The sequence below is a fragment of the Sinohyriopsis cumingii genome, chromosome 12 (assembly GCF_028554795.1).
Source record: "Sinohyriopsis cumingii isolate HCF-2022 chromosome 12, ASM2855479v2, whole genome shotgun sequence".
Classification (NCBI taxonomy): domain Eukaryota; kingdom Metazoa; phylum Mollusca; class Bivalvia; order Unionida; family Unionidae; genus Sinohyriopsis; species Sinohyriopsis cumingii.
In genome coordinates this window covers 66,590,912-66,612,330 of record NC_142972.1, presented here as the reverse complement: position 1 = coordinate 66,612,330, position 21,419 = coordinate 66,590,912, and the positions used below count along the sequence as shown (strand labels likewise).

Below are 21,419 nucleotides of genomic sequence, written 5' to 3'. Positions count from 1 at the left end.
CCGCAATTGCATAGGGCTAATCGAGACAAGGATGATTTTTGCTTAATTACTATATTATTACTGTCCCACAATTAGACCAACAGTCTCCACTAAACGTGTATAAATAGAACTGCAACTTCTACTGCACTGATGATATACATACCATTCCTCAATCCCAATCATGCTTCACAGTGAAATAAGTTGTAATTACCCGACTGTAATATCCAGCGAGACACCAAGACAATATATTATTATATTCAATGCAAATTTCCTTTTCAAATGACGATGTTTAATATCTTAGAGAGTTGTTTCAGACAATACGTAACATAATCATGTGACTTGCTATGGATCCAATTTTGAGTGGCACACTTGCATAGGGCTAATCTGAACAAGGGTAATTATTAAAATACAATATTATTACTGTCCCACTATTGGAACAACAGTCTCCACTAAACGTGTACAAATAGAACTGTAGCTCCTACTGCATTGACGCTATTCCTACCAGTATTGTATCCAAAGTTTTTGAAGACAAAACAAATGGAGATTGTAACCCATCTGCACCCTTACTTCTATTCTATAGCCACTCAAAATATTAGCTTGCATTGTGTACGTGGTTCATTTTGTTAAAGAAGTGCTAACAGTAAATCAAATAACTTAGAGGTGTCAATAATGCGTACCATATTATTGTTTAACGTCGTGCCTGAGCAATACAAATTATCAAATAATGGATGCCATACTTAACAATGAATATAAGTAGATGAAGTGTTGCTTACAAATGAAGTATATGTATATCAAAAAGATCTTTCGTTTACATTCATAAATGTTATCGGACAACCCATCTTGTGAGGAAATTAAATAGCATACAATGTACTCTGCTGTGGTGCACTTCTTCACACTTTCACACACGCTCATACTAAAATTCAGCTTGCTATTATCCATAGAGTACGGTAAACACCAAAATACATTTAAGAACATTTAACTCAATCGATCTTTCTTCCTTGTAACAGCATTCAATTTTTACAAATGAGCTCGGACTCACTCTTTGGAATGCACGAGAAAAGGATTATTTTCAAATGAACTATAAAATATACACTATGTATACTGCGTAATAAATTTGAATATAATACTTCATTTTCTCCAAACCTTTGGAGAGATGTTTTGAAGTAGGGAAGAATATTACAAAGATAAATTTCATAAACAGAGGTATTTTTGAACATAAGGACAAGAACTTCAAGCTAGACAGGGTAAACCAATATATTTGTTGAAACTAAACGTTGTTAACGCGTGCTATATGATGATGGCACAAGCACGTTTAAATCACGGAATGGCATTCTGTTAAAAAGAAAAATTTGAATGTTTTAAAAAAGTTTATATATAAATATTCCGCAAACGCTAAATTGAACCAGAAGTATTTACCATCATATTTAAGTATGGCTGCATTAATATCATTAACGCGCCTCTGTTTGGATAATGATATCGATATTTGTGCATAATTATTTGTGAATTTCATGGCCCTCTAATCAAGGAAGCACACTTCTTTATGCCCACAGATTCTCTCTCTCTCTCTCTCTCTCTCTCTCTCTCTCTCTCTCATAGTATTTATAAAACAAGATGATCTATGCTTTTGAACACCTCGTGTTGCAAAGATTTAAGGGTATAATAATCTTGTCAAACATGAAGACTAATTTTGTATTAGACATATTTTAAATCTTCGCCTACGCAATTAACACACATGTTCAGTAGCGTTGATACCGTGAAATGGGTGTGGGGTTGGTTATCGCTAATGTTGCGCACTATCTACATTAAAATGGAAGTTTCGCACCAGTTTAGTTACAATCAATCATCAAGTTGGCCTTTTTCCTGGTAACCAACACTACAAGGACGTGAAAGATCGTAAGTAGAATTGTCGGTTCTTATCTCTCACGATAGATAGATTACGTAATTCTGTGCGCAGGTCAAAACTTTATCGTTAATTTTAAATGTCGCATTACCTGTCTCATAGCTTGGTCACAAGGAAGGTATGCCAACCTGTGGCTGATAAAGCTTCATGAATTGTAACATTACACAAGTAATTGTTTCGTTATATTTTATTGATCCAGCTTAGTGCCTCCTTAATGTTCCACGTCAAACATTAATCAGAGTGGCTCGTTTGTCTGATAGGATAGAGACACAAAATGAGCCTTATGCTATTTGTGGTTCTAAAGATTATTATGTAACATTTGTTCCACTGATTCACGATATAAAATCTTCTGATATTCAATTTATGACATTATCAGTTATTGCGACCCTATGCTGTCAAAATGAATATACAAAGAATACTTACGGTAAAGATAGTGTTGCTGTCTTTCTTATCTTCTTGTGTGATCACCTTTATAGAGGAAGAAACGAATTACTGTACATAAAGATCTCCAGTACGAGACGACATTGCTGCCTGAACCAGAAATCGTAACTGTGATCTAACATCATTCTACGCGCTTTAAAACTAGACAGGTTTATAAAGTAAGGGACAAGGAAGACGAAACAAATCGCATGACTCGACTTAGATTCACATCGTTTAAAGGCTTGCGTCTTTTGTCAGATAGTGTGTGTGAGTGTATATGTGGAAGGGTGTTGCTAGCAAAGGAATGGAAAGAAAAATATTTTGAAAAGAATGTCGTTCACTTTCATGAACAAAGGGACAAACAATACTATTTACGATTAAGAAGGTAATCAGTCATTTCAGCCAACAATATTAAACAATGTTTCAAAGTCAAAGAGGTTTTTCTTAATGGCTGTCTTATTTATGACAAGGAGTTTAAACAGTTTCATGTTTACATGTAAGTTAAATGTTTTCTTTGTGGGTTGCTATGGTTTATTTCTGACATTCGTTTACAAATTAAAACCTTAGTTTATGCAACTTTTTGACCGAAAAAATAATACAAATACATAATGTCATTTTGCATTTAGTGTATAGTTTATGGATATTCAGTATTAATGAGAAAATCATAACAAAGATGAAAACTTTGCATATCCTCTTTGATATTTTTCTTATCACACGGATTCCATGCAAAACATCACAAACAAAACTTTGTCGGATATTGAACCAAACCATTTTTCTATTTGTAACACACAACATATGAAAAGCAAACTGGAGACGGGGCAAAAATATGTTCTTTTCATTGAATAGCTATATAATTTTGCCATAAAGTTGTAGCTGTATTTTCCAAAGGCTGGTTAATAAGTAGTGACTCCAAAACAAACATCAGCTGACAGTGCTAGTCATAGATAACCTTTATGTCAGTAACGAAAGGGAAAATTATAGATAATATCCATTCTCTGTAAATCTCCCAATCAAACAGGTAATTAACTCGCGTGGCTCTAAATCTGAATTCTGACCAACGCTGTGCTAATTTGCTGATACTATCCAGTGTTGCACTATAAACGCTACCATGGGTTTCCATCTCCACCAAAGTTTGATTCTGTCCGACCTCCTGGGAGAGGTTGATGTCAAGAAAAATCAACAAGAGACATTTCTGTATTTTGTGGATGTCTGTCCACGTCTATGCTAGCGCTAGCAATGACCACAGTCGGTAAACGTGATACATTCTGTCGGATATCATTGAATATCCATTTTGAAATATGTATCCGACGATATATATATATATCTTTTATCAATGCGTACATTTATCTTTAAAATCGGTTGGTCATAACAGTTGTATAAGTAGCAATCATTTTTCAAGCTTTTAACACTGATATGAACGTTCAGACGTTCAGACTGATATTAGAGTAATATAAGAGGCCACTAATGCCATTTATGGGAACTAACATAGACGGGACACTATAAGAAATGTAACATGGATGGGACGGTATGAGGCCATATCTGAATGTAACATCGGAATTTATGATACGCATGCAAATTTAACATTATGAATGGAGTTATATCTCTCTTTAGGAGTTAACATTACTGGGCCGTTACAATTCTTTATGAAAATTAAGCATTACAGGGATATATTTGTCCCTACGGGAACCCTAAGGGAATTTAACATGGACGTAATGATGTGGGGAATTTAACATTAGCCGTTCATCGTTCCGTGTTTCATTTGTTTTGTGCATATCACTCAGAATACGTAGTTCACGTGATGTAGAAAGTAGTATTTCTCCAAATAACAATCACTCAGGTAATTTGTATCCACCAATCAGAAGACAGCATGGCGTGTGACGTTAATCTCTGGAGATTTACGTCAGTGCCATCTCGACGGTCAATAATTAGAAAGTGTAAATACAGCTTTATATTACAGCACAGAGCAGTAGCAGAGATATATACCGTACCCAATTGTTAAAAGTCCACAGAGAGAAACCCGGCTCGAGCATGTTCAATAGTGCCATCTGTAATGTTAAATTTCCATACGACCCCATAATGGCCCGTCATGTTAAATTTCCATTAGACTCCATACCTTTCAATTCCCAAGAGTCCTCATAGTGACCCAAAATGTTGTGTTAGATTCTGATATGGCCCCAAATCGGCCCTAAAACTTAGATGCTAATTACCCGTACACAAAAAGAAAGAAAGAAAAAACAAGCGTTAATATTTTATTCCCGTATAACCACATAAGGTTTCCAGACCGCTTATGTTAACACCTGTTAGGGAATGTTATTTCCCGTAGGGTCTTATACTGTTCCTAAAACGATAATGTTAACTTCGGGCAGGAACTTTTATTGGCGCAGCAATGTTAATTTCAGTAGGGCCTCATACCCCCCCCAACCCCCTTAACATTAAATTACTATGAGAGCTATACAATCTCAGTAATGTTAATTCAAAAAGGACTATAAAATTCTAGAACTATTAATTCCCATATGGTGTCATAGTGTCATCTTTGATGCAATATCCCCATGTGGCTATATTATCGTTCATAATATTAAATTCCTATATGATTTGATTCTGTTCCATCGACACTACATTTCCTTATGACCCTATAAAGATCTAATCTTATTTTCTCGTAGGGCTTCATACTTGCCCAATAATGTCGATTCTCGTAGGACCCCATACTGTCATCTGTAATGTTTAATTACCATAGAGAGTCATTGTGTCGTCTGTAACGTTATATTCCCATAAAGGGGCAAGTACCGCTAATATCCAATGTCCATATGGCCTCATAACGCCGCATCCATGTTAAATTTGTGTAGGGCCTTCACGTTACTTCCCGAAATGACCAAAGTTTGGACCGAAATAAATCGAATAGTATTCGTGTTAATTTCAAAATATTTAGGCAGTATTTCGCCACAAACATATTAGTAATAAAACTTACAGACGAACAATCCGATAAACCGATATCTCCAATTTTTTATTATTTTTTGGATCACCTGTCATTGACATTCAACTTATTTTGTATAGGAGTAATACTTTCATGCCAAAATTGAGAACTATACAATTCTCAGAGATTGTGTATCAAATGATCATCTCCCGGATTATATACATTGCATATTTTACTTTCTAATTGCTCTATATTTCCTTTGTATTGTTTGAAAATATTCTGTGTAAGCATTATTATTGCAATATTGCAAGTGCTGGGTTATTTCAGCTTTGAATCTCTAAAATGCGAACCCCACTCCATCCCTTTTGTAGTCCTCAAACGTTATATTCTTTATATAGTAATTTCGTATTAGATAATATCGATACTGATATACTTTTTAATATAGAAAGAATCAAAATATAATTTTGTTTCAAATGTAGTTTTATTTCTGCAACAAATTCCTCTAATCACTCGAATCAATCCACGGTATATCAAATAATACGTTTGATTCCATTTTTGCTGTTACTGCTTTCACAATTACATATAATTATTTTCTTATTAAACATATAGTGTATTAAGCTGAATGACGAGGTATTTCTAAAGAAAGCTGCATACTTGATAAGTATAGCCTCGTTTGCGTTAGTAAAACTTGTTCTTCTCTGTAACATGTTCACATAATTACGTAGATATTGCGACTAATATATCTGCAAGTGTAGTTATATTGTGGAAACATGTCACTGAGAAAAAATAAGTCTAATTTTTTTTAATCATGTCTATGTGATCATGTCAACACAGTACAAATGGAAACTCGTCATCATGGCATAAAATACATATGTTACAAGATAAGCGGGTTGTGTTCGGATTTATAACAGAACGCTTTTGATCGTAAAAAAAAATACAATGTTTATTGATGAATGACTTAAATGAAAAAAAGAATTATGATTAATACGTGCTTGCATAAGATATTGGATACATTAACACGATGCGCACGAACCTAACAATGTAACATAAATGTGAATGCAAGTAAATGACCTTACGCAGTAAAAGGACAAAGGTTAAATCATTCACAGCAATTTCACACAAAGAGAATATGTTTTACTCAAATAGTAAAAATGATTCACCGTACTTTCACACGACGAAACGAATGATGTGTTTTACTCAAATGGTAAAAATTATGTACTTTCTCATATAGTAAAATGTATTCACTCAAATAGTGAAAAATGAAGTACTTTACTCAAATAGTAAAATGATGAAACGATGGGACCGATATCATGCAAAATATCTTTACACTCCCAAAACACTGGGTATAACAAACACCAAATTTAGCCCACGGCTAAAAGAATACATGTATGGAGTTACATAAAACAGTCCGTCACCAGAATACTTGACTACCAGTCACACTGATTAATTCAGCAATCAGCATTACAGGAAGTCACCGACCACCATTCAATTCCTTGGTCAATAAAGCACTCAGCGTCCACCAACCGGCCAGTAACGCCCGATCACCTGCTACTCAACCAGCAACAGCACTGTTCAATCAGCTCTACGGCTGCTATTGTCAGCTTTACAGCTGCTATGGTCAACTTCTATGGTCAGCTCAAAAGCTGGTATCTCGTCAACTCTGATCAGCTTAAAATAAATCTAATACCGTGTACTAAGAATGACACGGGCATATACGCTAACAGGCAATGACATTATATACGATAAACTATACTAATTACATCATCGGAACAACATTACAAAGCAATAAACAGGTTCAGAAGTGAATCTACCTGTGTCTTATAAGAATCCTATGGTACTAAACATTTCTTAATACAATGCAACTTTATTGCTAATATAAATCTCCTGTTGTGTCACATATAAGAAGAGAACATATTTGCATTATACTACTCAAGCCGGAGCTACATAGAAAATATACGAAAAATAAATGTGGTAGTACGATAGCCATAACTTATAACATACATAAGAAATTAATAAATAACTCACATACCTCTACAGCTGAAGATGTGCAAGTCCTTAAGTAAACAGCCCACTGACAAGACATTCCGTAACGTAAAGATTTAGTCCTAACGTGAGGCATTTATACACAGACAATGTAGCCCTGCATCTTCTGTGTGCTTGATGAATCGGTTTTTCCCATCGAAAGAACTTCGCACGTGCGGCATAGGAAGAACCGAACTCAATGTTTCGAAACATTGTACAGTATACATTAATCACCCTCCACAAGAAACGAAACCCGAATACACGTATTTAACAAATAAAAGAATTTATACAATTCGGTGTCAGATGGAATAAAATTTCCTTCTGCGGATGGATTGCAATAACAAAGGACCGTTACGCTAGAATTAACAACCCTAATGTGAACGCATTCGACCCCGCTGTTCTAAACAGTTAAATCATATATCACGACGCGAACAACTTATATATGAATGGGCAATGGTGCAGACCATGCCTGCTGGTGGGTTTGAATGCACGCATGGATGTGTATCAGGTGGTATTGTTGCACTAAGGTGTGTTTGTCAGCGTTTCATACCAAACGATGAATATTCACCGACTGAATTGATCCTTATTCTCATGGACGCCATGAAAATACAAATCAACTTATGATTGATGCGTTAGCGCATGAAAATCGACATTGGAGGGATCTCTGTAACCGCGAAAGCGACTTGCGATTCTTCAACAGCTGAAACGCGGTAAACTCTTTGCTGTTCGTTCGCTATCGGACGCCAGATGATAAAGTGTTGCTATCCCGGAAAATCAGTGGGACCCGAGATTGTAAATGTAGTAATCGACCACTTTCGAACTCATTCGATTCATTCAGATACCGAAGCAAATTGTTTCCAGATAGTGTAATGCTGGTGGTTGAGAAATCATTTTGTAGGTAATGGTGACAATCTTCAGCCGAATCGCCACAGCAGGTTAAATCGCAGTTGTGGTTGTGATGTCATATTTCAGCGGTGCTATGACTGATGGAAGTCGTGTTATCCATTCAAATGATTACTCTGCGATCTAAGACCTCTTTAACAAATCTTGGGCTACAGATGCCCTATTAATCATTGAGCGAATGTACGTTTTAACTTGTCCGCAATGGCGTAGTCGCGATGTATGATGACATGCCGAACACGATCAAACACCTTATATTTCGTCAACAACGCATCAACGCTCGAAGAAATTCTTTACCTGTATAGACATCTAACAGCCGTGGCAATGTTAGCGATGAACGTGCATAAATACTCTAAAGTGCATATGGGACACTTGCTGAATCTTTAGTCGACAAACAGCTGCTCCGCTTATTAGTATTTGATGTCAACATCTAAAATGTTTAACGCGTGTCATCGTAACAGATTATGTGAATGAAATAACATATCAGCCTGCTGAACGTTTGTATGTATTATCACATCAAACCGTCTACGGGAAATCATTCTTGGCGCTGCTAGGTAAACTTGCCAAAAGCTTGTTTCGCCAACCATGATAGAGACAACACGTGGGTGAATTTTGTCGCGCTTGCTAACGTTCCAACGCCTGCTTCACCCGTACAATAAATTTGATGAATGTAATATCTGAGGTCAGTTTGTTATCCATGTTTGTTCATTATAGGAATATATTTTACCTGCAATGTAAAACTTAGAATTCATACATCCTTATCTGATACATCCAGGGATTATTTCTCCAAGTGCAGCTGAGGAATCAGAGCTTCACGAAATCGCGTGCACAAAAATCGTTTGATGCCTTATAAGTAGGATCATGTCTGCAACATGCACCATCGATGCGATTTATAGGTGATTTACCGGGTTTCGGTTGCGTTTTAGAATCAGGTTATATATCCAGTCTTGTACAAAGATTACATCAAATGTATCTATGTCCCAGAGAGAGTCAAAGATGCTTTTCAAAAGATATTTGCTCCATGATATCCACTGTAGCTTTGCTAACGTAGCATCGACATTTCCTCAGGCGATCCTTTTGTAAAAACGTGAATTGATTTGCTACACACCGAACACAATTTCGAGTGATTGCAGTTGAGCAACTATGTTCTTGAACTTGGGTTGAATTTGCAGTACGAGATGCCATACAGCACTGCACATAATGCAAATGCATGATTCGCATTCAACATGGCATCACGAAAAAGAGAAAACTCATTGTTCACTTCTTGGTGCTTGAAAAGCGCAGAATATCCAAGCAAGAGGATACGTTTCCAAATTCAGTTCAAGCGATAATGATTGGCCCATTTGGATCCGGGAAAACCCAATCGTTATTGAATATAATTAAAAAATTGTTATCATGGGATCGCCTTTAAGTGATTGCGCCGTCCCCGGGTGATCAAACATGCTATGATGTACTCAGGGCTTTTACATAATCACTTGTATCATTGTCGAGAAGCAAACATCATACTACTTATTCGTATTCCACACTCAATGACGCTCCTACAATTGACGACCATGATTTGAAGGAGAATCGTATCGTGTACGACGATGTGATGCTTGGACACTAATAGAACTCCACGACAAAACACATTTTGGTAATCTGGGACAACTGAAACCTGTTGATGATATTTCGTGGCATTGAAGTTTATGGTCTCGCAAACATTCATTGGATCTAGTGTGTCACGACTATTTCTGGGATAAATTGTGAATCATATTTGCCCGTGTTACCAAGGACATTTACAGTTTCCACGCCATTAATTTGACCAGAGCTTCCTGGGAAAATATCGAGCCAGTTTGAACACAAACGTGTCTCGTGCAGCAATGGTAAAAGCAATAATCAACAAATACAATGAAGAAGACCGCCAGCTATGTTATAGCAAAAGCTGCTGATCGACTTCGCAAAGAAACTCATGATCAACTGGGCCTTCCTCGCGAACTCATGGTAACATGTAAACGTATCAAAGATTTATTCTAGTCGCGACAATTCTCACAGGAAGACAAGAGAGAGCTTCATTCAAACGTTTGCACCATTGATCAAACTAACAAAAGAGATTTTAGTAAAGACTCTGGAAACGGTGGAACAAGCAAGGAGAGTCAATGCCTTGATGAAGGGAACAGAAAAATAATCTGGTTCAATTAAGACTGCGTCAGCACAATTAGCATTAATACAGAAACAGTTTGCGGAAAGTAGAAGAGTCATGTTTGCGAGTTCCACAAGAGCACCCATCCGATAGCATATTAAAACTAACCCAGCCAGGTTAAAAAAAAATAACCAACCAACACGGCCGATTATCTTTCACAATGCCGTGGAATGCTCAACAAACGTACCTAATACTAATGAATATTTAAGAAAGCTTATGCTAAAATCTCATCTGCTAACGAATACGAGCCAATATTACCTCAATAAACACTGAGCCAAGTGGGTATTCCGGGAGTAGACTTTACTCGCTTAAATTAATAAAAAAAGAGAGAATAAAAACCCGATAATACTATTGTTACATATATTTAATGTAATTATTTGTACGTTAGTTTTAAATGTTTTATTCCATTACATGCTATTGTAATATAGCATTGTTTGCTGGATTTGAAATTGTCCAGAATTGATTGTTTTAAAAACAAATTATTTCATTCATATAAACAGCTAATAAATGAAACATTTTTTGTATCTGTGCTGACCTTGTTCCAAAATGAGTGACAAGTTTGGTAAATAATATTTTTATATATTTTATATCTGTCTCAGAGTAAGAATCATTAAGTTGAGTCAAAGTCATACCTGGACAACGTGATAATTATCATGTAACAAACGTCTTTTTCTCTATAAGGATGAACTCTTGACCCCAATCCGGGAATCTGTGTTGCGTTTTAATTAGTCTTATAACTGATGTTATGATAAGAATTATATCAGCCGTACCTTAACACTTGAGACGTCAAATTATTTTATGTTGTCTCCAGATTGGGGCTGAATTTTATTTTTCTTCAAATTATTGAATTTAAGTGATCGCTTCTCCTGGAAATACTAAAAATTCTCTGATAATTCCTGGACAAAGACATTTATCAAAATTTATACTGAATTCAAAAACTGGAATAATATTTTCCGTGATTCAACAATATACTGTTGACACATCTGCACTTCGTAGGTTATTACAGATATCATCTCCTTCCATTTTGTATTTTCATCGTGATTTGAACTGTGATTCACTTAGAACTTTTCATTAATAGCACTTGTGTTTTAATTCTTGGATTACAATTTGGATTTAATTCGCAATGCCGTAAGTTCTTTTTTCGGATTTGTTACTTTCTAGTCCAGGAAAATCAACTATTTGTTAAATTTTGACATATAAGTATTTTGATGTCAGCTTCATGAAGTACCACCCCAAACAATATTGGACTGTATGATGGAATTAGGGTTTATGTTGTTAAAAAAATGTTACCATGTTTTGTTGTTGTTGTATGGGTTTAAGGCCATTCCTTAGCGAAAGAGCGACTGTACATGGCAAGCAATATAACAGGTGAAGACGATAAAGGGGTGGGGGGAACCCCGGTAAGAACCAAGAACTCACGGGAAGCTACTGGCGGCTTCTCACGTACCTACATCTGAACGAACCCGAGACTTTACGTTTTGAAACTTTTATATGTGTAACATTTATCTTTTATTGTATTACAATTTTACAGAAGTTTGGCACCTTTATGACAAACGGTTTATATTGTTGTAACTGACGTTTATATTTAGTTGAGAGGGTTTATCTTTTTTCTTTAGTTTTGTGCACTTCATTCGTACATTTCTCAAACTACACCTTTCGATGGCGCCATATAGCCAGTATGTTGTTAATGTACGTAAAATGCCACTATATGCATGCATAAATTTCTTCTTGCGCCGTCTTGACCATTTCATCGTTGGTTAGGTTGTAAAGCACTTCTCTTTATATTTGTTCTTTATTTCTTTATTTATCTCAAAACTGCATGGCAGATAAATGTCATACTCTTAGATATCGGCTATAACTGAAGAATTAAAGAAGTTGTACTTAATTATTTTATATGGCCACTATTTGCTAGTCGAATCAACAACTCTGAATAACTTGAAATGATTCCAGGTATTTAAATTATTTTATTGTGAAATATCTTAAGAGTCTTGGTCTGACTTTTTGCAGTTAGTGGACCAATCAAAAACTATGGCGTGCATATCTCTACAAGACAAATATATTCCTAGGATAACGTGATGTTAGCATGACCTTCATTCACTAATGCGTGGCGTACTTTGGCCGAATTGGCTGTTGACATGAACTTGGCAATAACCTTGATTTATGAATGGATAAAGTAAATGCGTGTAGTTTTAATATGGTCCAGGCCAGTCACTGAATTAAGAATTAACTAAATGTCATTAATTCAAATGATTCAAATGAAACTATATTATAAAATAATATATCATACAGACGTCCGTAACAACATATACGAAGACTAAAAAGGTTCATGTTATAAAGATGGACGACAAAAAAAAGTTTTCATTTATGAAATAAAACTGAAATCTGCATCATCAATGTAAACCACACGTGAAATGTATGCTATACAAATAATGGATGACGGAAATGTATAAAACAAATGGTCTTGACATTATGTCATAGTGTGTGCCCTTTATTCATAATTTGAATTAAAAACTAAATATATCACAATGCATGCAATCAAATGAAATCGACTGGCAACATAATCTACTCCATAATTCCTTTTGGTCTTCGTTTTATCGCATGAGTAGGATTCTCTCTGGAGAAAGGTCTAAATAAAACGTTCAACAATTATTAAATCTAAATATTTTAAGCTACACAAATGCGTTTGATAAAGATGTTCTGCCATTATAGTGGGTCACAAAAGTGTCATTCAGAATACTCGACAAAATGACATGCAACACTATTTTATTTCCCATGGTAAGATATATTTCCTCGTTTCAACCAAACTGTAAAAAAGATACCATTAATTCAAAATACAAACAGTAATTCAGCAAAATTGCAAATATGAAAATACTTTAACTTTGAAATCATGTTTTATTCCACTGTAACACCTCCTAGAAAATTTCATGTCAATATCTAAACGGCAACCATCGACATTAGTAGGGTCTCAGCCTTCAGCAGTGTGTGTATTTTTTTTATGTATTACTGCATGACAAGTTGGATTACATATACGCGACATTTTAAAAATGGATATTTGACTTTGACGTCTGCAGTGATTTAGTATTGGCACAAGTGTGGAAAAACATCGATCACTGTTGACTCACTTCTCATGATATAACAATAGAAGTGTCCATTAGTGTTGAGAAAATGTTTTGTTTTCTCATTTGCATTAAACATGGAAATAATAATTTTCATAAACAATTATTTGCAATATATGCTGCAGCGAAATGTGACTTTCATAGGATAACTATTACCACAGAAGGTTTGCAGAAGAAGAAAAAAACGTCAAGGAATGAAATGAATAAAATTCTTGTTTTTTTATCTTTAATTAAACAAAGATTGATAAATTGGACATTTTAAAGATCAATATTACAGGATGGACCAACATATGTAAACATCAGACTCCAGGAACGTTCGACTGTCATAAAAGACCGTAACACAAATGCAAGGTGCAGGCTTTGATCCAGCGAGAATTTCAAAGTTGTCTGGTTTTGATACTCAATACATCAACTGATCGATTATAGCACCAGGCAGCACAAACGTTTGTTCGCAAATACATGTTTTGTCCATCAATGTGCATATAAATATAAGAATAACACTTGAAAAGGTATCATTATTCTTAACATATTGGCTCTTCTAACTGCAAAGCTGTACAGAACTAAAATTTATATATATATATATATATATATATATATATATATATATATATATATATATATATATATACAAAAATACGTTAGTTATAGGGCATTACTTTTTAGAAGTAAGGACATGCATTTCTCATGTAACAATATAATCTAACATGGAAGATTATTACGTTGCCTAAGATTTGAAGAAGCACTTTTCTCTTTGAACGACCGGAGAAAGCATCATATTAAGAGTACCACGATATGGAAATAAATCTTCTCTTTTTATTTTAATTAAATGTATTTGTCATGAAAATGTAGAAGGTTTTATCTTGTTTGTACAAGTTTTGACAAAAAAAGGAACAGCTTATTTAAACAGAAAATAGAAGCAATAATACTAAGACCAGGCCCGACAAAAGCGTGCACGAAAAGAGCGCCGAAAAAAAAGAGCTTAAACAATACTGTGTTTAAGAAAATAGGATATTATGAAAAACATGTAACAAGTTACAATTGTAATTTTCTTTGCACTTTATTCTTCTCAGTTTATGTCGATGCGTTCAAGTATTCATATATGCTACACTCTTTGGCGCCTATTTGTCGGAGAAAAATTGATTGAGCTCTTGTGTCGGCGCTTTATTGTCTTGCGCCATATCGACATTATATTTATCCGCACGCCTGTGTTTACAACATAACCGAAATTTATAATAATGAGAGACTTTCAGTTTCTGGATTAAAACATTGTGCTAGAATGTTTCTTATTTCGGTAATGTTGCCCACCTAGTTCATCTCCTTCATAAGCTAATGCAGTGAAATAAAAGGCCTTTTCTTGAATTTCTGAGAATTCTTTTCAGCCAGTAAAATCCAGCCCCTTCGAGACATTCTTGTTATTGTTTACCATTACCAAAATCCCTTTGCAAGTTTCAAAAAAGAGTTCGAGAAAACTGTATTTTACATGATTAACATTTCAAACAATTTCAACTTCATTACAAAAGTCTACATCAGAAAACCGTAAACGAGATTATGCCTATTTTCTTGCACATCCTTTCGATTTCCTGTGTCCTTGTCTTATTAACATCCGAATCCTGAAGTGAGACAATACTATTAAGAGACTCACCATTTAATTTGTTTTGAAATCATGGTGTGGTTGGAATTTAACATCCTTTTTGTCTTTTATCTCAAGATATTTTTTATCGAATAGTCTTGATATAATTCTGTCTCCTCTTAGTCAGAACAAGAGTATTTTTTCACGCTATTGATAGGCTGACATTTTCTCAAACTCCTCCTCTTCCCTTTTGTCCTCCCCCCCCCCCCGCCGTAATCTACCTGTACTGCCGATGTTTTAAACACAGACTAGGACATCTCACATGATTGTGTAGCTCTTGGTAAACCTATATTCCTGTAATGCCAGAAGATGTACAAAATGATTGCTTTTAATTCCAACATAATTGTATTTCCATTCAAAGACATGACTTAATCACAAATCCAAATGCCGAAACAATCTTGTTGTATAATGATCCATATCAGTGGAATCTTTATAAGAAGGTCCATCGAGTTTAACATCATCAAATGGCAAGTCTTTGCTTGTGCTCAGATGTCAGCATTACAGGTTGAGTTTTATAAAAGTATTTTTGAACTTGGGATTCAGCTGATAGAAAAGGAAATGTGTTGAAAATTTAAATATATGAGATATTCTCTAATCTAATCCTCCCCATTTAGTTGCTTGACTATATCGTTTGTTAGTCAAACATATCCGCTGTTGGTTATAGCGTACGATGTGAGTTGGAATTTGGATGCCAAATTTTGTTATATTTACAGTTTCTCACCACCGCTGGATAGAGGGAATTAAATCTACTTTCTAGATGACTTTGTTATGTTTTGGTTTCTTGGGGGTTGAAGGGGGCTGCTTCTTTTTCTTGTAAGTTCGATAGTCCAGCTGCAAGCAACTCTTGTCTAGTTTCCCAACAGCGATACCTGCTCTGGGCGATGAGACTAGTTTAAATGTCGAACCCTGTTTATACTGGCTGTATGTGTACGTAAAGGGTTACTGAAAAAAGATGCAACATAAGTGTGTAGAAAAAATAGAAGTGTGTTTCTTTGGTATGAAATGTCGTGCTAGCCATATTATCCATAGTGATGCCAAGCGCTCTTATGTTTTTGCATCTCTGCATGAGCATGCTATTTCATTTTAAGGAGTCCCGTTGCTCCTTTTGGTTCTCTAAATCATAATCAACTTGTTAGTGGCATCTTGACAGTATAAAGTTTATGGTAAAGAAATTACATTACCGTTACTTATGAACAGTTTCCTAAATCCCACTCATACTTCACAAAGAAATAAGTTGTAATTACCGATTGTAATATTCAGTGTGATGACACCAAGACAATATATTACTATAGTCGAAGATAAATTTCCCTTTAAAATGCAGATGTTTAATATTTTAGAGAGTTGTTTCAGACACTACGTAACATAGTCACGTGACTTGCTATGCATCCAATTTTGAGTGCCGCAGTTGCATAGGGCTAATCGGGACAATGATGATTATTGCTTAAATTACAATATTATTACTGTCGCACTATTGGAACAACAGTCTCCACTAAGCGTATATAAATATAACTGCAGCTTCTACTGCTTCTACAGCATTGATGCTATTCATACCAATATTGTATGAAACGTTTTAGGCGACAATACAAAAGGAAAATTTAAGCAATCTGCAATCTTACTTGCTTTCAAAATATTAGCTTTCATTGTGCACGTAGCTCAGTTTGTTGGAGAAATGCGAACGGTAAATCAGAACACATAGAGGCGTCATTAATACGTTCCATTTTATTGATTAACGTCGTGCCTGAACAATGCACATTTATCAAATAATAGATGCCATACTTAACAATATATATAAATAGATTATTGCTGCTAACAAATGAAGTAGATCAAAAAGATCTTTCGTTTACATTCATATATGTTATCAGACAACCTATCTTGTGAGGACATTACATAGCATACAATGTACTCTACTATAGTTTATTTCTTCACACATACACACACGCTCATACTCAAATTCAGCTTGTTATTATTCATAGAGTACTGTCAACACCAAAATACATTTAAGAACATTTACTTCATTCAATATTTCTTCCAGTTTAACAGCATTCAGTTTTTAAAAATGAGCTCGGACGGTCTCTTTGGAAAACAAGGGGAAAGGATTATTTTCAAATGGACTATAAACTTTACACTATGCCTACTGCTTAATAAATTTGAATATAGTACTATATTTTCTCCAAACCTTTGGAGAGATGTTTTGAAGTACAAAGATTAATTTCATAAACAGAGGTTTTTTTGAACAGAAGTACAAGAACTTCAAGCTAGACAAGGTAAGCCAATATATTTCTTGAAACTAAACGTTGTTAACGCGTATTACATGACGGTGGCACAACCACGTTTAAATCACGGAATGGCATTGTGTTAATAAGAAAAATTTGAATGCTTTAAAGTTTATATATAAATATTCCGCAAACTCTAAATTGAACCAGAAGGATTTTCCATCATATTTAAGTGTGGCTGCATTAATATCATTAATGCGCCTATGTCTGGATAATGATATCATATTTGTGCATAATTATTTGTGAATTTCATGGCCCTCTAATCAAGGAAGCACACTTTTTTATGCCCACAGATTCTCTCTCTCTCTCTCTCTCTCTCTCTCTCTCTCATAGTATTTATAAAACAAGATGGTCTATGCTTTTGAACACCTCGTGTTGCAAAGATTTAAGGGTATAATAATCATGTCAAACATGAAGACTAATTTTGTATTAGACATATTTTAAATCTTCGTCTACGCAATTAACACACATGTTCAGTAGCGTTGATACCGTGAAATGGGTGTGGGGTTGGTTATCGCTAATGTTGCGCACTATCTACATTAAAATGGAGGTTTCGCACCAGTTTAGCTACGATCATTCATCAAGTTGGCCGTCTTCCTGGTAACCAACACTACAAGGACATGAAAGATCGTAGGTAGAATTGTCGGTTCTTATCTATCACGACAGATAGATTACGCAATTCTGTTCACAGGTCAAAACTTTATCGTTACTTTTAAATGTCGCATTACCTGTCTCATAGCTTGGTCACAAGGAAGGTATGTCAACCTGTGGCTGATAAAGCTTCATGAATTGTTACATTACACAAGTAATTGTTTCGTTATATTTTATTGATCCAGCTTAGTGCCTCCTTAATGTTCCACGTCAAACATTAATCAGAGTGGCTTGTTTGTCTGATAGGATAGAGACACAAAATGAGCCTTATGCTATTTGTGGTTCTAATGATTATTATGTAACATTTGTTCCACTGATTCACGATATAAAATCTTCTGATGTTCAATTTATGACATTATTAGTTATTGCAACCATATGCTGTCAAAATCAATATACAAAGAATACTTACGGTAAGGATAGGGTTGCTGTCTTTCTTATCTTCTTGTATGATCACATTTATAGAGGAAGAAACGAATTACTACTGTACATAAAGATCACCAGTACGAGACGACATTGCTGCCTGAACCAGAAATCGTAACTGTGATCTAACATCATTCTACTCGCTTTAAAACTAGACAGGATTATAAAGTAAGCGACAAGGAAGGCGAAACAAATCGCATGACTCGACATAGATTCACATCGTTTAAAGGCTTGCGTCTTTTGTCAGATAGGGTGTGTGAGTGTATATGTGGTGGGGTGTTGCTAGCAAAGGAATGGAAAGAAAAATATTTTGAAAAGAACGTCGTTCACTTCCGTGAACAAAGGGACAAACAACACTATTTACGATTAATAAGGTAACTCATAATCAGTCATTTCAGCCAACAAAAAGCTCAAATGTATTAAATATAAATCATTACCAATTTAAGATCTTCTATATCGTATAAGATAGTGTTTATGAGTAATACATATAAGGTCTTTTCATAAATGGAATAAAAGTAGGTGATGCTATAATAGTTCACTTTTGATAGAGAAAGGAAGTATTGATGAGAAACAAACACTTTCTTTTCAAATTTGCTGAAGCAGAAATATTTTCGTATTAAAGCGCAAATACAAATTTTCTTTCTTGCGACCCAATAATGAATATACAAAATAATCCATGGGCAAAAATGTTAAGACTTCCAAGACTCTTGTGCAATATGTAAAGCTGTTAATTGAAGAAGAAAAAAAACAGAAACAAATACCGATTATAACTTAAACACTTTTACAATAGTGCATTGTTTTGATAAGACTGCATACACTAGAATTTTACAATAGTGCATTGTTTTGATAAGACTGCATACACTAGAATTTTACAATAGTGCATTGTTTTGATAAGACTGCATACACTAGAATTTTACAATAGTGCATTGTTTTGATAAGACTGCATACACTAGAATTTTACAATAGTGCATTGTTTTGATAAGACTGCATACACTAGAATTTTACAATAGTGCATTGTTTTGATAAGACTGCATACACTAGAATTTTACAATAGTGCATTGTTTTGATAAGACTGCATACACTAGAATTTTACAATAGTGCATTGTTTTGATAAGACTGCATACACTAGAATTTTACAATAGTGCATTGTTTTGATAAGACTGCATACACTAGAATTTTACAATAGTGCATTGTTTTGATAAGACTGCATACACTAGAATTCGTTTCTGTCGATATTAAAAAGGGATAACTACTGATGACACCCATTATCTTGCTGATTGGGAACTTTTCGTTTCATGTACTTAACCTTTGACTTCGATCATATCTTTCTGTAAAATGATCACCTTACTATTTATATCTTTCATCGTGTTGTTATATTTAAACTGTACCAGTTTATTTCCGATAGGGGATGCTTATCTACTCAATGATTGTACTTTGTACTACGAATATTGACAACACAGAGGCCTTGTCACGAGGCGTTGTACATTAGACACAAAACAAAAGTTGATTTACATTTCATATTTTTTATTTTTATTTTACATGAAGCTTCTTATCGATCTTATTGCATTACGCGATTCTTGTGCATCAACTGCACAATGCACATTTCTCGCACTTATTGTTTGCTTGCCTTGTTATATACGCTTTCCTAATCTCGGAGTTTATTTAGGTCACAGAGTATATTTTATCTGATTTTCATCACTGTGGCCGGTCTATAGACTGTGAGATAATTCTCATTTTGTATATAAAGAAGTTCTCCCAATACAAAAGAATGTTACCGTAGACTTATTGTATACTAATCATGCGCATCAGCAACATTGTAATAATTTCTGTACACTAGCAGACAACATACATACATACATACATACACCGGAAAGAGACAAAATGAGTTACAGCTGAGCATTTACCAAAGCTTCTGAAGCTTTTGACCAAAAGGAGAGAAAAGAATATATAAATATATATATATATATATATATATATATATATATATATATATATATATATATATATATATATATATATATATATATATATATATATATATATATCTATAGAGAGAGAGAGAGAGAGAGAGAGAGAGAGAGAGAATGGACATTTGTTTCTTGAACAAATGTTTTTCCCGATCTTCTTTCTTGCTTTTTACACTGATATGAAAGTTTGGACTGATATTAGCGTAGCACAAGAGGCCACTAATGCCATTTATGGAAAATGACAGTGGTGGGACACTATAAGAAACAACTGAAATGTAAAATGGATGGGACGGTACGCGGCCATATTTGAATGTAACATCGGAATTTATTACCTATATGAAAATTTAACATTATGAAAGGTACTATATATCTCTTTATGAGTTAAAAATACTGGGCCATATGGAAATTAAACATTACGGGGATATTTTGGGCCCTGCGGGAATTACCATTGTTTGACTACTATGGAACCCTAACAGACTTTAACATGGAGGTAATGCTATGCGGTTCTGTGGAAATTTAAAATTAGCTGTCCATGACCCCTGTGTTAATTTAACATTGCTGATGAAATTTGGAGCCCAATATAAATGTATCATTAGTAATGACCATAAAGCAACATACCAGAATTTAGCATTTCGGGTGTCACTATGGTTTCATATCGGAGTTAACTTGATTGATCCATTTAGTAAACCTTTTTGGGAATTCAACTTTATAAGGCGATATGGCGATATAAGCAAATTTATTATTACTGTGCCACTATGTGTCCACCTAGAATTTAACATAATTGGCTTAGGGTCGATATGGAGCCCTAAGATATTTAAGATTAGTAAGATACCATGGGGCCTATGTGAACCTAACATGATTGATTTTGGAGCCGTTATGGAATCCTACGAAAATTTAAAGTTATGGAGGGGGGAGCATGTTATTTATGAATCACTCATATTTACATATAATCTAATGCTCACACACTTACAAGGAAATTGAAATGGAAGCGAAAGGACATTGTGATGCGCTTTTGCATACAAACACACAAACTATGACACACATATGCAAG

At 34.7% G+C, this 21,419-nt stretch overlaps 1 protein-coding gene across 3 annotated transcripts in view; it reads right to left on the bottom strand.

The window, feature by feature from the left end:
* LOC149786622 (uncharacterized) overlaps positions 1 to 18,508 on the bottom strand; it is a 39,972-nt gene extending 21,464 nt beyond the window's left edge. Inside the window, exons 1-2 of one of the 3 annotated variants that reach the window (XM_089978232.1) lie at positions 18,391 to 18,508; positions 2,303 to 2,347 (exon numbers count right to left, since the gene is read on the bottom strand). The gene's annotated coding sequence lies outside the window, so the exon portion shown is untranslated. Of the gene's footprint in view, positions 1 to 2,302; positions 2,455 to 18,390 lie in introns of those variants that run through there. The other 2 variants (XM_089978233.1, XM_089978231.1) reach the window with 2 other exon arrangements.
* Between the last annotated feature and the right edge of the window lie 2,911 nt (positions 18,509 to 21,419).